The sequence below is a fragment of the Lactuca virosa genome, chromosome 4, assembly GCF_052849685.1.
Source record: "Lactuca virosa cultivar CGN04683 chromosome 4, Lactuca_virosa_CGN04683_v6, whole genome shotgun sequence".
In the NCBI taxonomy this organism is placed as follows: domain Eukaryota; kingdom Viridiplantae; phylum Streptophyta; class Magnoliopsida; order Asterales; family Asteraceae; genus Lactuca; species Lactuca virosa.
Genome location: NC_136429.1, coordinates 491740518 through 491756135, shown reverse-complemented (window position 1 = coordinate 491756135; position 15618 = coordinate 491740518).

Sequence of the window (15618 nt, the reverse complement as noted above, 5' to 3'; positions counted from 1 at the left end):
TGATGATTCTGGGACGCAATCATCCTAAGGGTAGATAATTGTAACGCCCGTAGATCAGGGCTACTCAATTTAGAGACGATAAGCGTCAAAAATGACTTTTTGATAGAAGATTATTTAGGATGAATAATCTTAACTAAGTTGTAGTATATGTTACAAGGATTCCGTACATATAAAGAACGCCGAAATCCAAGTTATAACGAAGAAGTTATGACCTGTCGAAGTTTCGCGATAGAACCGGCACGACACTGAATGACGTAAAAAGTGAATTTATGTTGGAGCGATTTTTAACCTTAGTGATCTAAACGAAAGTCGTAGTGTTCGTTAAACCGAGAGCGTGCATAAAAAGAACGCCCAAATCTGACTTCGCATGAAGAAGTTATGATTTTCCAAAGTTTCAGCTTAGGGGTATGCAGCCCGAATACTCGATTTGAGATCGAGTGATTTCTAGCCGAAACAATCTAAACGAGAGTCGAAGATATCGTTAATAGTAGTGCAACGGTAAAAAGACAGATGAAAACGGAGTTCAGATGAAGGAGTTATGAATTTCGAATGGAGTTTTCCTGTCCCGGCCTACTAAAAAAGATATATTAACAATATATTAACAATAGACTCAAAATTAGCCAATGAAGTCTAAACGAGAGTAGTAGATAATAATCTCACCTACGTGCCGATATAAAGAACGTCGAAAACGGAGTTCGTATGCGAAAGTTATGAATTTCCAAAGTTCGGGGCGCGAAACCCCAAGACTGTCAGAGACCACGACGTGAAATCAGTGGTCACGACGTGGCATGTCTTCTGACGCCTCCTGAAGTATGCCAGACCAAACTTGCGATGACGCATGCATTGACGATCAAGCCCACGACGTGAAAGTACTGTTCACGACATGGAAAATGAGAAATTTGCCCTATAAATAGAAATCAAGGGCCAGCCGATTATGGTTGCTCCATCTCTTCTCTCCCACTCCCGATACACTCTCTAAGCCATATTTAAACCCCCTGAAGCCCCGGTATCAACCCCGAAACCCGAAGCAAGTCCCGAAGCCCGAAGATCCCGAGAAGAAAAGAGTTTCCGAGCCGAAGCTCTGCCCGCGAGAAGTCCAGTGTGTGAAGATATCCCGGTTTCACCGAAGAATACTAGCATTGCAAGTCGTAGTGTTGTCCGATCATCTTCTGATCAAGTGAGTGTATAGTCCCTTTCATAAACACGATTTTAATACAAGTATTGGTTGAATGTATTATATCTATGTTATGAGTCAGTGTGTAGTCACTTTCTTCTAACACATAAATATTAAGTATTTGCTATGAAATACGTGCTATGTGTATAATATATTGTTGCTTATTTGAGATGGTAGTGGAATGGATGAATTATATAAGTTTTAATGACTTAAACTGTGTATGTATTTTTTATCTACAAATATGTTGGGTAGAACATGGGTAGATGAGGTTGTTGGTAGGTGATAAAAGATGGGTTGGACCATGAGATAAAAGGATAAATAGATAAACTTGTTTTAGATCTGGGTGTATGGATCAGATTAGGAGGTTAGTTTTAGATCCGAGAGTATGGATCAGATCAAGAGGTTAGTTTTAGATCCGAGAGTATGGATTAGATCAAGAGGTTAGTTTTAGATCCGGGAATATGGATTAGGTAAGGCGGTAAATTTTAGATCCGGGTGTACGGAATATGTATTTTTGAATTATGTGTTCATTCGATAAGGTCTCATGTGCATAGTCCCTTTCATGGACATGAGTTTAATACAAGTATTGATTAAAGTATTAAATCTAAATGTATGTGAAGTATTTTTTTTATTGTCTGAAATACGTGTTAGATATATTTGATGATATACAATGTGTGAATCAGTTATGGTTCAATATGTGTTAAGATGTGTATATATGATATTATTACTTAAAACTCTGTGTTAAGTATACACTAGTTAGCGTTTCCTAATATTATTACTTCGCATGAGATCGAGCGTCCAAAGTTTCAGCTTAGCGGTATGCAACCCGAATACTCGATTTGAGATCGAGTGATTTCTAGCCGAAACAATCTAAACGAGAGTCTTTGATCTCGTTAATAGTAGTGCAACGGTAAAAAGACAGACGAAAACGGAGTTCATATGAAGGAGTTATGAATTTCGAATGGAGTTTTCCTGTCCCGGCCTACTAAAAAATATATATTAACAATATATTAACAATAGACTCAAAATTAGCCAATGAAGTCTAAACGAGAGTAGTAGATCATAATCTCACCTACGTGCCGATATAAAGAACGTCGAAAACAGAGTTCGTATGCGAAAGTTATGAATTTCTAAAGTTCGGGGCGCGAAACCCCAAGACTGTCAGAGACCACGAAGTGAAATCAGTGGTCACGACGTGGCATGTCTTCTGACGCCTCCTGAAGTATGCCAGACCAAACTTGCGATGGCGCATGCATTGACGATCAAGCCCACGACGTGAAAGTATTGTTCATGACGTGGAAAATGAGAAATTTGCCCTATAAATAGAAATCAAGGGCCAGCCGATTATGGTTGCTCCATCTCTTCTCTCCCACTCCCGATACACTCTCTAAGCCCTATTTTAACCCCCCGAAGCCCCGGTATCAACCCGGAAACCCGAAGCAAGTCCCGAAGCCCGAAAGATCCCGAGAAGAAAAGAGTTTCCGAGCCGAAGCTCTGCCCGCGAGAAGTCCAGTGTGTGAAGATATCCCGGTTTCACCGAAGAATACTAGCATTGCAAGCCGTAGTGTTGTCCGATCATCTTCTGATCAAGTGAGTGTATAGTCCCTTTCATAAACACGATTTTAATACAAGTATTGGTTGAATGTATTATATCTATGTTATGAGTCAGTGTGTAGTCACTTTCTTCTAACACATAAATATTAAGTATTTGCTATGAAATACGTGCTATGTGTATAATATATTGTTGCTTATTTGAGATGGTAGTGGAATGGATGAATTATATAAGTTTTAATGACTTAAACTGTGTATGTATTTTTTATCTACAAATATGTTGGGTAGAACATGGGTAGATGAGGTTGTTGGTAGGTGATAAAAGATGGGTTGGACCATGAGATAAAAGGATAAATAGATAAACTTGTTTTAGATCTGGGTGTATGGATCAGATTAGGAGGTTAGTTTTAGATCCGAGAGTATGGATCAGATCAAGAGGTTAGTTTTAGATCCGAGAGTATGGATTAGATCAAGAGGTTAGTTTTAGATCCGGGAATATGGATTAGGTAAGGCGGTAAATTTTAGATCCGGGTGTACGGAATATGTATTTTTGAATTATGTGTTCATTCGATAAGGTCTCATGTGCATAGTCCCTTTCATGGACATGAGTTTAATACAAGTATTGATTAAAGTATTAAATCTAAATGTATGTGAAGTATTTTTTTTATTGTCTGAAATACGTGTTAGATATATTTGATGATATACAATGTGTGAATCAGTTATGGTTCAATATGTGTTAAGATGTGTATATATGATATTATTACTTAAAACTCTGTGTTAAGTATACACTAGTTAGCGTTTCCTAATATTATTACTTCGCATGAGATCGAGCGTCCAAAGTTTCAGCTTAGCGGTATGCAACCCGAATACTCGATTTGAGATCGAGTGATTTCTAGCCGAAACAATCTAAACGAGAGTCTTTGATCTCGTTAATAGTAGTGCAACGGTAAAAAGACAGACGAAAACGGAGTTCATATGAAGGAGTTATGAATTTCGAATGGAGTTTTCCTGTCCCGGCCTACTAAAAAATATATATTAACAATATATTAACAATAGACTCAAAATTAGCCAATGAAGTCTAAACGAGAGTAGTAGATCATAATCTCACCTACGTGCCGATATAAAGAACGTCGAAAACAGAGTTCGTATGCGAAAGTTATGAATTTCTAAAGTTCGGGGCGCGAAACCCCAAGACTGTCAGAGACCACGAAGTGAAATCAGTGGTCACGACGTGGCATGTCTTCTGACGCCTCCTGAAGTATGCCAGACCAAACTTGCGATGGCGCATGCATTGACGATCAAGCCCACGACGTGAAAGTATTGTTCATGACGTGGAAAATGAGAAATTTGCCCTATAAATAGAAATCAAGGGCCAGCCGATTATGGTTGCTCCATCTCTTCTCTCCCACTCCCGATACACTCTCTAAGCCCTATTTTAACCCCCCGAAGCCCCGGTATCAACCCGGAAACCCGAAGCAAGTCCCGAAGCCCGAAAGATCCCGAGAAGAAAAGAGTTTCCGAGCCGAAGCTCTGCCCGCGAGAAGTCCAGTGTGTGAAGATATCCCGGTTTCACCGAAGAATACTAGCATTGCAAGCCGTAGTGTTGTCCGATCATCTTCTGATCAAGTGAGTGTATAGTCCCTTTCATAAACACGATTTTAATACAAGTATTGGTTGAATGTATTATATCTATGTTATGAGTGAGTGTGTAGTCACTTTCTTCTAACACATAAATATTAAGTATTTGCTATGAAATACGTGCTATGTGTATAATATATTGTTGCTTATTTGAGATGGTAGTGGAATGGATGAATTATATAAGTTTTAATGAGTTAAACTGTGTATGTACTTTTTATCTACAAATATGTTGGGTAGAACATGGGTAGATGAGGTTGTTGGTAGGTGATAAAAGATGGGTTGGACCATGAGATAAAAGGATAAATAAATAAACTTGTTTTAGATCTGGGTGTATGGATCAGATTAGGAGGTTAGTTTTAGATCCGAGAGTATGGATCAGATCAAGAGGTTAGTTTTAGATCTGAGAGTATGGATCAGATCAAGAGGTTAGTTTTAGATCCGGGAATATGGATTAGGTAAGGAGGTAAATTTTAGATCCAGGAGTACGGATTATGTATTTTTGAATTATGTGTTCATTCGATAAGGTCTCATGTGCATAGTCCCTTTCATGGACATGAGTTTAATATAAGTATTGATTAAAGTATTAAATCTAAATGTATGTGAAGTATTTTTTTTTTATTGTCCGAAATACGTGTTAGATATATTTGATGATATACAATGTGTGAATCAGTTATGGTTCAATATGTGTTAAGATGTGTATATATGATATTATTACTTAAAACTCTGTGTTAAGTATACACTAGTTAGCGTTTCCTAAACGAAGATAGTATCAAAAATTGATTATAAGCATTGTAGGTTTGCCTAGTGATGGGTTAAGACTTAAGAAGGGATGTTTAGTTCAATTAAGTTTGGACATTGGGTAGCCTCTTATTAAGAGTACGTGTGTTGTGAGATTGATGATTGGTGGAGTACGTTCTACGTACAGAAGTACATTTTATGTACGAAGTCCTTTTTCCAAGCTCTGTGTCTTAGGTGCTGCTTGTGCCAGGGTACTATTATGTTCTCGGGTACGAGTCCTACGCATACCAGAGTACGATAATGTTCCAGAAGTACTATCTCGTACAAAGTATTTTTGACACTATTGTGTGTCGGTTACGGGAGCGTACGGGAGTACTCTATTAGTATTTCCCCATACTGTTTATGTTGAAAGAGCTTTGGAGTCAGCGTTTCTTTTATGAAGTGATCGGACGAACTTCATGTGTCATTGTTTCCTTTCGCGAAGTACTTAAGGGAACTTCGTAGACTGCCTAATAAAGTGTATCGGTAACAGACCACTACTAGGTATGTTTGGTGTTATATTGTCGGATAGGGTGCGTCTGGGGGTGAAATACCTCATGATATTCAGACCACGCCTAGGCAAAGTTCGATGCTGGATAGGGAGAGTCTGGGGGTAAAACACCTCACGATATTCGGACCACACCTAGGCATTGTTATCTAGATAACTACCCCTGACTTAATTGTCTTGTGGTTATTTCTTTTACGAACGAAGGTTCGTGGTGAAACTAATTACATTCCCCTGATTTGATGTCTTTATTGATCCTCGTTTGCTGCCAGGGAATTTCCGAAGCAGCCTCGTCAGTTTGTTGTTCATATCGATTCCTTAGGCTAGATCTCGTAAGATCATTGTATAGGGTCAGTATGTGGGGATCGATGGGATGGGATAGATTGTTTTATAAATATGATCTATAAGTGTTAATAATATTAGTGGTTTTGCAGGATAGAGATATACATTATTATCACATTGTTCGAACTATGTGTTCACCAGGGATATTTGAACTAAGTGTTCATTAGGTGTTTTTGAACTAGGTGTTCATTAATTGTTGTGAACTGCATGTTCACCAGAGGTAATCTAAGAACCTTGGCAGCACTAAACTTTGTGCCAATTCCTTAGGGCAATCCTTAGGAATGAATGGGAGAAGGGTAATCGGTTCTTAGGGTAAATCTTTAAGAAATAAATGAAGATAATTGGGGTGGGTAATTGGATTGATTGTTTGATAATTGAATATAATAATTATATTATTATGGGTTGAAAACCCTATATGATCACCAGGCTCCCAAGCCTGACCCTCTCAGTTTTCTTTGTATTACAGGTTATGACACGAGAGCATAAGTTGGCTGACATAACGAGAGATTTTGGATTATATGCCAGTAGTTATCAATAACTGTTGTAAGGTCTACTTTGTTCTGTTTATGCTTTTGGTCTGTATTGAGCATGACATCCCGAGATTTTGTTATATAATGAAAATACATTTCTTTAAAGAAATGCTTTGATAAATTCTTATCATATTTTTGTTTTGGGAACAAATTCCGCAACTGTTTTCTTTAACAGATTACTCTGATTTTTAAAAACAAAGCATAAACAAATCGGTCTTTTCTGGCCGTGAAATTGGGGATGTCACAACGAGGATGGATATCAATCATTTGATGACGAGGCACATAGTCGTTCCGTGTCAAGGTAGGAAGTCGTTGGAGCTGTCAGACGCAGAGGGAGTTCATTCAAATCCTTCATGGACTGTAAGCCGCCTAACTTCGAGGGGGGGCGAGAATGATGTGGAGTGCCTTCGTTGGATTAGGAAGATAGACCAAACCTTCCGATCTGGTGAGTTTACTGAGGACCATAAGGTGAATTATGATGTGCGAATGTTTGACAAGGAAGCACTCAAGTGGTGGGACAGTATTAACGCACGACTCACTAAGGCCACTCGAAGGGCTATAAATTGGGCGATTCTTAGTAAGAAGGTGAAAGATCGTTTCTGCAGTGAAGGTAGCATACAACAGGCCCAACGAGAGTTTTTGACTCTGCAGAAAGGTAGCATGACAATTGCTAAGTATAACACTACCTTCACTGAGAAGTCACAGTTCGCTACTGATTACTGCCCGACCGAGGAGAAGTTGATTCGTCACTATGTGGAGGGGTTGCCATTTGAGTACCGTGCAGTTGTGAGATTGAAGACCACTTTAGTCAAGGCCATGGATGAGGCCCGCAAGATAGAGAATGATATAGCCATTCGGGATCGTAGCACAGTGAGGTCCGGGGAAAAGCGCAAGTGGGAGACTTCTTTTGATTTTGTAGAGGAAGAAGAGTCACCCTCAGAAACAGAGCGACAAACCAGAGTACTGCAAGAAATGTCACTCTTCACATAGAGGTCCATGCAACAGTAGTACCGTGAGCTGTAGACGTTGCGGTAAAATGGGACATCGTCATGAGGATGGTAAGAGTACTGAGCTGATGTGTTATAATTGCAGACATATGGGTCATATCAGTGCCCAATGTCCCAATCCCAAGGTTGAAATGGGTACTGGTGGGAAGAAAGATGAAGCACCAAAGGTTAAAGCTCGTGCTTTTAATATGACAATTGATGAGGTAATTTTTAGAACTCTCTTAGTTAATATTGTACATCAAGGTTGCAAAAAACGCTCGACGTTAGCTAGTCGGTGGACTGGGGTCAAGGGATTAATCGGCTAGGCGGAGATTAATCGGGGGATTAATCGGGTACCATTAATTGCTAATTTGTTGAATTTTAAAAAATTAAATATGAGTAATATCATATCAAAGTTCGTAAATACCACTAATATGATAACAAAATAGGTTAATATGATTAATACAACATTAATCATGCCTCAAATAGTTTCCATTGAGATAAAACTTCTTCAAATTGTTAAAATTTCATCGTTTTATAATGTTTCACTCATTATGTATGCAGGGATTAATCGCTAGGCGCCCTCTAATCGGTCGAGTAGCGCCTAGGGATTAATCGAAGATTAATCGGGACCTAGTCGGGATTTTTACAACAGTGCTATACATGCTTATGTGTTATCTGTGATCTTGTGTTATCTGATGTCGGTACTAGTAAATATTTGGTGCCATTGCATTTATGTGCTCATTTGCGGTATACAACAGACTCCATGAGTTGCGGAGTTAGATATTGATGCAACTGTGTTTGAATCAGTCGCAACACAGGAATTGTGTGAAATGGGTGATATCGCTTTTGGTAAACATAATTTTCCTATGACATTGATTCGTTTAGGGATTATAATTTGATGAGGCGAATTAGGAACAAAATGATGCAATTATTTAGAGATTCCGAGGACGGAATCATTTTAAGGAGGGTAGAATTGTAACGACCAAAAAATCTCCCTTTTAACGATGTTAGTCTTCTGTTATATATAGGAATAAGTTGTGCGTTTATTTCATGTAGGAATATATGCTTAATATATATATAACATGAAAAAAGATATTATTTATGATTTAAAAGATTTAATTAATATTTTGAATGATTATCCAAGATTTATTAATAATTCAAATTGATTGAAAGTGAGTTTTTTATTTTGTATTTAATCTAATTAAACCATTGTACAAAAAAAGAAAGTCTTATTTAATATGGTTAGGGTTACCATTGGAATAGATATCAAAGTTTAAGGACCATTGATGTAAATTTGAATTCAATTGATGACTCTATAAGCAATGTAGTGAGAAGAATGTTATACATTCCGTATAAAGACGGCAACACGTCGACTGGTAAGTTCTTGGACCCAAACTCCTCATGTTTTCCTGCTCATCCACAATTTGTTCGTGAATATATATCTCGCTGGCAGAATACTAGATGTAGCTCTTCTTTTCCTTCCCTATTCTTGGCAATTACTGCAAACTTGCTGCTCCTAATCTGAACGAGATATGTGCGGATTTCCTTCAATTCCCCTTACCTTTCTTAATCCTGAACGTATATATATACTGGTTGAAGATTGGGACGAGTGTCGATCGAATTTGGAAGCATCGATGTAACCCATTGATTTTGAAACTTACTTTTCGATACCATGTTTACCCAACCTTAAATTATGCGATCTTTAACAGCCATGTGTTGCTTTCACGTAATGCTTCATGTACCTCATAAACTTCACTGGATAAGGTCTTTAATTAGATTGTGTGTGTATACTATTATTAGAACATGGCCGGTGATGTAAGGCATGAAATTTTGAATCTCTTAAGTCAATATGAAGTTTAAGTAATCAACACATAAATGTCGGCTTATAATTTTGGTAAATGTCATGAGCTTTATTAGTAAAGATAAAATAATAATAATTACATGCTAAATTTTAAAGTGTTATAAATAATCTAATTTGTTAGCACATATTAAAAGTTATGCTTATAAACTTGTGGTTCACATAATGATTTGATGGCATATGTGTTAATAAGCACATATTAAACGTGTATAATTTATAAAAGAGTTTCAATATAATCACAAATTATATATTAAGGTGCATGATATGGAATAGTTAATTAAAAGCATCAGTTGATTCCAGATTAGTGTCAACGACTTTGTAATATAAGCATTTCATTATCGTTAGTTAACATTGAAGGATTCTAAAATACAGTTTAATTAAATAATAAACCAAATTGAGGTAATCCACTACTGGAAAGCATGGCGTTTTCCTACGAAAAATAGCTACGGAAAATTTCCGTAGCTAATTAGCTACATAATCGCTACGGATCAGCTACAGAATGAGATGCCCTACTTTAGTAACGGAATAGCTACGGAATAACTACGGATGCGGGTACGTAGCTATTCCGTAGCTAATTAGCTACGGAATAGTTATGGAATAGCTACAAATGCAAATCCGTAGTTAGTCCGTAGCTAATTAGCTACGGAATGGCTACGGAATACCTATGGATACTAATTACCTACGGATTATCTACGGAGTATGCTTTCCGTTAGAATTCCGTAGCTAATCCGTAGCTAAGTAGCTACGGATTAGTTACAGATTTTTCTTATTTTCAAATTTTCGGGCACCAAACATCGTTTTTTTCGCTTCGTTTTTTTCACACCTCGACTATACATGATTATTTTTATTTTCACTAACTTGTAGCTATTAATATCGTTCATAAAGTCGTGTGCCCCTTCAGGATCAAGTACTCGTTTCACAATTTAACATTATAATGCCTATACTTTTCACCAACTTGTCATCGATTATGTTTGTATATGTATATTTATATACATGAATGAGTTGTGGTATATGTGTACGTGTATATGTGTATGTATACGTGTTTGTGAGATGTATGTGTACGTATTCATAAGCATTATAGTGTTAAACCATTAAACTAGCAATGGATCCCGTATGTGCACACGACTTTATAAATGATATTAATAGCTATAAATTGGTGAAAATATAGATAATCATGTATAATAGAGGTGTGAAAAAAACAGAGCGAAAAAAAACGACGTTTGGTGCCCGAAAAATCGAAAATAAGAAAAATCCGTAGCTAATCCGTAGCTAATTAGCTACGGATTTTTCATATTTTCGATTTTTCGGGCACCAAACGTCGTTTTTTTCGCTCCGTTTTTTTCACACCTCTAATATACATGATTATCTATATTTTCACCAACTTATAGCTATTAATATCATTCATAAAGCCGTGTGAACATACAGGATCCATTACTCGTTTACTGGTTTAACAGTATAATGCTTATGAATACGTTCACATAAATCTCACAAACACCTATACCTACATCATCATCACCATCATCACCATCACCACCATCACCACCATCACCATCACCATCACCATCACCATCACCATCACCATCACCATCATCATCATCATCATCATCATCATCATCACCACCATCATCATCATCACCACAACCATCATCATCATCATCATCACCACCACACCACTATCATCATCATCATCATCACCACCATCACCACCACCACCACCATCATCATCATCATTATCACCATCATCACCATCACCATCATCACCACCACCACCACCATCATCATTATAATCATCATCACCACCATCATCATCATTACCATCACCATCATCATCATCACCACCACCACCACCATCATCATCATCATCACCATCATCATCACCACCATCACCATCACCACCATCATCACACCACCATTACAATCTCCATCACCATCACCACCACCACCATCACCACCACCATCATCACCACCATCTCCATCTCCATCACCATCACCATCACCATCACCATCATCATCACCACCATCACCGCCATCACCATCACACCACCATCATCATCACCACCATCACCATCACCACCATCACCACCACCACCATCACACCACCATCATCATCACCACCACCACCACCACAACCATCATCATCATCATCATCATCACCATCACACCACCATCATCATCACCACAATCATCATCACCACCATCACCATCACCACCATCACCAACACCATCATCACACCACCATCATCATCACCATCACAATCACCATCACCATCACCACCACCACCATCACCACCACCACCATCACCACCATCACCATCACCATCACCATCACTATCACCATCACCACCATCACCATCACCATCACCATCGTCACTATCACTCTCACCATCACCATCACCATCACCATCACCATCACCATCACCATCACCATCATCATCAACACCATCACCATTACACCAACATCATCACCACCACCATCACCATCACCACCACCACCATCACACCACCATCACCACCACCACCATCACACCACCATCACCATCACCACCACCACCATCACCATCACCACCATCACCATCACCATCACCACCACCACCATCACCATTACCATCACCATCATCACCATCACCATCACCGTCACCATCACCATCACCATCACCATCACCACCATCACCATCACCACCATCACCATCACCACCACCATCACCATCACCATCATCACCATTACCATCACCACCACCATCACCATCACTATCATCATCACCACCATCACCATCACCACCACCACCACCACCACCACCATCACCATCACCATCACACTATCAATAGTCATCATCATCATCATCATCATCATCCTCATCGTCATCATTTATGCATCAGTTTGTTGTGTATGGTTATGTGTATGTGTATATGTATGTACTCGTGTATGTGTATCTACATGTATATAAAAATGACAAAATAGTTTGTTATTGAAAGTGTAACCATTATACATATAGACACATACATGCATACATGATTATCTAAACTTTCACCAACTTATAGCTATTAATATCGTTCATAAAGTCGTGTACACATTCGGGATCTATTACTCATTTCATGGTTTAACATTGTAATGCATATGTATGTATGTATGTATGTATGTATGTATGTATGTATGTATGTATGTATGTATGTATGTATGTATGTATGTTTGTTTATGTGTGTCTATATGTGTATGTAGGTGCGAATGTATATGTATGTGTATGTGTGTATTTAAATGTGTATGTATATTTATGTGGTTATGTGTATGTCTATATGTATGTACTCGTGTATGTGTATCTACATGTATTTAAAAATCACAATAATAATAATAATAATAATAATAATAATAATAATAATAATAATAATAACAATAAACGGTTGTGGAAGTGGTTAAAAGTAATAGTGGACAATGTTAGTATGGATGTGGCATTCCCAGCCGATTTTAAGATTTGTTGGTTATGTATGGAAAATACCCGAGTTCGAGTCATACCACCGTCGTTTTTTTGCCTTGTTCAGTTTAGGGTTTCATATTTTTTTTGTACGCCTCCTCCTCCATTTTAGCGATCGACTCCTACACTCCTCGCTTCTGTCTTCCCCCCTTCGTCTTCTGTGAACGCTACCCAAAACCACCCCTCGTTGCTCGTCCCTTCTCCGGCTCGTTCACCCCTTTTCCAGCGTTCCTTCCCTCTGCGGCAGCAGAGCTCCTCCGGCATAACCCCTCTTTGCTCAATTTCTTCTTCTACAAAGGTAAACCCTAGATTTTTTCTTTTTTTAATTTGAAGAATGTAATGTACATGCTTAATCATTTGCTCGATTTCTTCTAGGGTTTAATTCCCTGCAAGGCGTCCCGCCTCACATCTCCCACGAACGGTCGTCATTGTTGGCAACCGTCGTAGGTTCAGTTTGTCGCCGACGCCACCACCCACTGAAGAAGTCGGTTATCACCGGTTTAGCATGAAGCACCGTCGACCTGGCCGCTGTATCTGTCCCACTGCCATTCTCCACCATATCTGCTTCAACTGTCGCCTCCCTCTATTCTTATTTTACTGCTTTCCTTGATGAATGTAAGCCCTAATCTTTTTGGTATCAATCTATGAATCAAATTACTCCTTGGTATTTTAGTTTCTTTGACATGATTTATTGAAATTTTTATTAAGTTAATTGTGTATTTATTGTTTATATCTGTTTCTTTTGTTGGGAGTGGATATTTTGTTTATATTTGTTTTTTCTGTTACAGGTTGAAAATGGAAAAGATGCTACAATAGTGGCTTGAGAGTTGAGACCTGTAGATGTTGATTTAAAAGATTCTGGTAACATCCTTTTTACTTTCTTTGTAGAGGAGATAAAAAATCGAGGTATTGAGCTATGAGTTTATGTTTAGAAGCATCAAATTCGAATTTTAGATATGAAAAGAGAGGAATTTGATGTTCTTAGGGTTGTTCAAGTTGTAGGTTGCATAAAATGCTTATTGTGAATCAAGTATCAACACACCACCATGTTGATTGTGGGTTACATAAATTCTAGAAAATTATTGCTTTTAAATCCAACTTATGTTTATGGTCTATTATTACTTAAGTTGATTTTTTCCTGCAAGTTTATGCTTATGGAATAGTTTGGGTTCCATGTACAGGTACAATATATATTGTTTCACATATAGCCGATTGGGTAACTTGCAACTAAATTTGCTTAAGTGGTTGGAAAGAAAAGCATAATCCAAGGACTCTATTTGCATTTGGGTAAGATAGAGTAAACTTTTCTGTAACTACTATGCATCTATGAGTTAGGTTTTCACTAATATATTGCTCAATAGCCTTTGGTCATGCTATTATTTTATGATTTCTGTAATTACCATGAACTACTTTAAATTCAGTATATTTTGCCTCTTAAATGCAAGATATACATGATTATTATAACAACTTACTTATAGCGTTGTACTTTCAAAAATGCTCCCAATTATGGCTTTAATATACAAATAAATAAAATTACATTGCTATATTTATATTTTTTTTGTGATCACTGATTATGGTGTGTTGAAACAGGAACAATTGGAGGCATTTGATTCAAAACTCAAATTGAAGAACACTTGTCGGCTTTTATCGATTCAACTTACCCAATAATTTGCCAAGTAATCCACCAAATAATTCTCAATTTTATGTTTGTAAGCATTTAGTTAAACATTTGTAGTTGACACTTTTAATGTGTATTATTAGACACATTTAATGTATTATTAGACAATGTTCATTAGTAATATGTATTTGTATTTGATACTTTTTTAGGTTTATTAGTTTTATTATAATGTTATTTGTTTTGTGGTTGTTATAAGTTTAATGTAATGAGTTTTTTCAATAATTTGAACATAAAAAACTGGATTTTTTTTAATAATTATTTGTTGTTTTTTTTTAAAAAAATTAAAAATAATTACCTACGGATTACCTACGGAAAATCCGTAGGTAATGTGAGCCGTAGGAAATCTGTAGGTAATAAAGTCAATGGTAGTCAAAGTGGGCTCCGTCGGTAATCCGTAGGAAATCCGTAGTTATGTATTTTCGTAGCTATTCCGTAGGTACTATACCTACGGAAAAAGCCGTAGCTATTCTGTAGCTAGTCCGTAGCAATTCCGTAGTTATAAATTTCCCACGGGCATTTATGCTACAGGGCATTTTCCGTAGCAAATCCGTAGGTATCGCCTTATACCTACTGAATAGCTACGGATTGTGTCGTAGTTGTTGCCCTAGTTTTCTAGTAGTGATCGTAATTTATAAACAACAATAGATTAATCTAATAAAGTAATATGAGATAAATAAATATACATTTAGTGTTAATAATGTTTATCTTAGCGTAAACTAAATAAATATATACTTTTTGTTTAGGTATTTGTTGAGTAAAAGAGCTACGAATTCACGTTTTGAAGTGATTTCACTACCGAACGAAAGGTGAGTCAATAGACTTTTTCATAAACCTTGTACATAGTCGAAAACTACTTTCCGGAAACGGCTCGATTAGTCAGATTAGGATATTATTAATTGTTAAGTATGCCTATATGTGCAGTATGAGATATGTCAATGTTTTGCCTTCTGTGACATTTGCATGCTTAGTAAATTTGGTTGATATGCCTATCTTGGTACTTGATATGATTAATTGCAACTATGATAATACGAATATTGCATGCTTGTGAATCTTGATTATGATAATACAAATATTGCGTGCTTGTACTGGATTTACGATCGATTATGTGG